Source organism: Oratosquilla oratoria, chromosome 2 (genome assembly GCF_046742065.1).
Source record: "Oratosquilla oratoria isolate Oo_2021 chromosome 2, ASM4674206v1, whole genome shotgun sequence".
NCBI classification, from domain to species: domain Eukaryota; kingdom Metazoa; phylum Arthropoda; class Malacostraca; order Stomatopoda; family Squillidae; genus Oratosquilla; species Oratosquilla oratoria.
Genome location: NC_134778.1, coordinates 59,698,968 through 59,701,569, shown reverse-complemented (window position 1 = coordinate 59,701,569; position 2,602 = coordinate 59,698,968).

The following is a 2,602-nucleotide window of genomic DNA, read 5'->3' as shown; positions in this document are numbered from 1 at the left end:
TGTCACCCTGGTGGGAAATTAACAGTGTCCTGGGATCGAATATACAGCTATCCATCCCGTAATGTTCATTTCAGTTCATAGTGAATTCCTGTTCATATTGATGGCAGCCTTTGCAGTATGAGTTCTCAACCTATTTTGCCAGGTACGCTCCCATATGGGGCGTACTTGGCATTCTTTTACTATTGGAGATTAGTCTCCATTCGAAAGTAGAATTGTCACTACTCTTGTATCCCTCCATTCTACTAATCCTCTTAAATCTCTCCTTTAACACCTGTATGACTCCACCTCCCCGACATACATTCCATACTTATATGCTGCTGTTCTGGAAACCACTTCATCACTGAACAGAATCGTCAGGCATCCGCGTGCTACCACTGGCTCCACGTGTGAAACTCCGTGTCCTCCCCTGGTGCTGGTAGGTGGGGGCTCAGAGCCCAGGCCGAAAACCACTGCTCTGCAGTCTGGCGGTGACCTGCGAAGTGTCCACTTCGGGTGGGAGATATAAGCCTGCGCGCCGCCTCCCCTTCGGCACTCTTCGAGCAACCGTCCCGCCAAACAGGTCCCAGTCCAGCAGCCAGTTTACTTGTCCCTGCAGTTGAACGGTCTTGCCCAGTCACTCGTCACCTCCTCCGCCCCTTCCCCGAAGAGAGACCGCTTTGATTCCTGATTGAGCAATGATGCCCTCTCTTGTAGGACCTGCGGTGCTCCTCGCCTCTGCCTTCTTCCTGGGTAAGGACGCAACAAGCTTCGGAGGCGACATGCACTTAGCACCATTTTGCCTGACGAGTTACGAGAGTTCGATTTGCTTGCTTTGTCACTCTCGCGGCATTTCCTGGCAGGAAGAATGCCTCCACAATGAGGCTAGTCATTACACTGGCACCCTCGGTGTTATTCAGGCTATATGCATTGTTTACAAACCAGAAAAAAATAATGTACGAAATTACATTGTAACGTGTAACTGTCTTCGGTACTCCTAAAGTGATTACAAGAATGCTGTCCAAGATATTTGTATTTTCTTTTACAGACACATACGCACGTGAAAAAATAAGTCTTCCGCACACATATGAATAATCTGGATTAGCCTAGGAGTTGAAATAGCACAAGCTAGAAATGAATATTAATTTAAAACTAAGATATGAGCATTGGTAGGTAAGAGACCGGATCCCACAAACATATTCTTTATTCTGTATGTTACAATTGAGTAAACAAATTAGGTAAACACACGCACACAAATCATTTTAGGCCTGATGGGACTTCAAAAAATTGTTTTGGCCGACATCACACGATTCTATTTAGTTTCGAAGGACTTCTAAGCAGGAAATGATTGATATATGAAATGCAAATTCAAGGTTCTCTTCATCAAATGTCCCGCCCCGCGTCTGGAGTCGTTTTTTTTTTCCGCATTGCACGGGTATCCAATTCCTCATTCTTGCAATTTTCATGGACGCGTCTGATTTAACGAGTCAACTTTCTTCTTGTCTTTGTATAATAAGGCGACGTCAATCATCCGCCAGGAACTTCACATAAATTTTTATTTTTTATTTACTTATTTATTTATATATATATATATATATATATATATATATATATATATATATATATATATATATATATATATATATGTATACAGTATATATATATATACACACACACTAGACCACCCGTGACCCGTTGGGTCAAATAAAATGTTAAATTATACGTTGTTAATAAAATGGTCAATAAAATCTGTATTAAGACAATGTTCTATTCAGTAGACGAATGCAGTGACTTCATTACTTATAAGAAGTGAAATGCAAAAGATTGTGAGGTCATGTCATCGTTGCTAGGAACACTACGCATCATATGATTGATAGGGTTCGTAATATTTTAATAAACTCATTATGCCTCATAGATGCTAACTCAGGAGTTGGCTATACTTTTAAATACTGAATATGAAAAATTTATAAGTATATATATATGTATGTTGGGTCAAATAAAATTTTAAATGATACGTTGTTATAAGAAGTGAAATGCAGAAGATTGTGACGTCATGTCGTCGTTGCTTGGAACACTACGCATCATATGATGTCGTGACGCCATATCTCTTCTTCTGATTGGCTGGTCCTCAGTCGTGACGTCATATCTCTTCTGATCTCTTCTTCTGCTTGGCTGGTCCTCAGTCGTGACGTCATATCTCTTCTTCTGATTGGCTAGGTGACGGTTTCAAGCAAGCAAGATAACAAACAAGATTATCAGAATTTTACAAGTATGTATGTATGTATGTATATATATATATATATATATATATATATATATATATATATATTTACTTATATATTTGCTTGTTTGTTTATTTATTTATCTATCAATCTATTTATTTATCTATTCATTTGTCAATTTATTAATTTATCTATCTATTCATTGACCTATTTATTTCTATATTTATCTAAATATCTATTTAATTATCTACTAATTTACGCATTTCTTTTATTTTTTTCAAAGATTTAATTATAAGTATTAGATTCATCCTCACTGAGTATTTTTTCTTCTTTTTCCTCTTTTCAATTGTTTAAAAAGTGTGACCAATATTCATGTACTGTTGCGTGGAGCTGTGGTTTGCGTC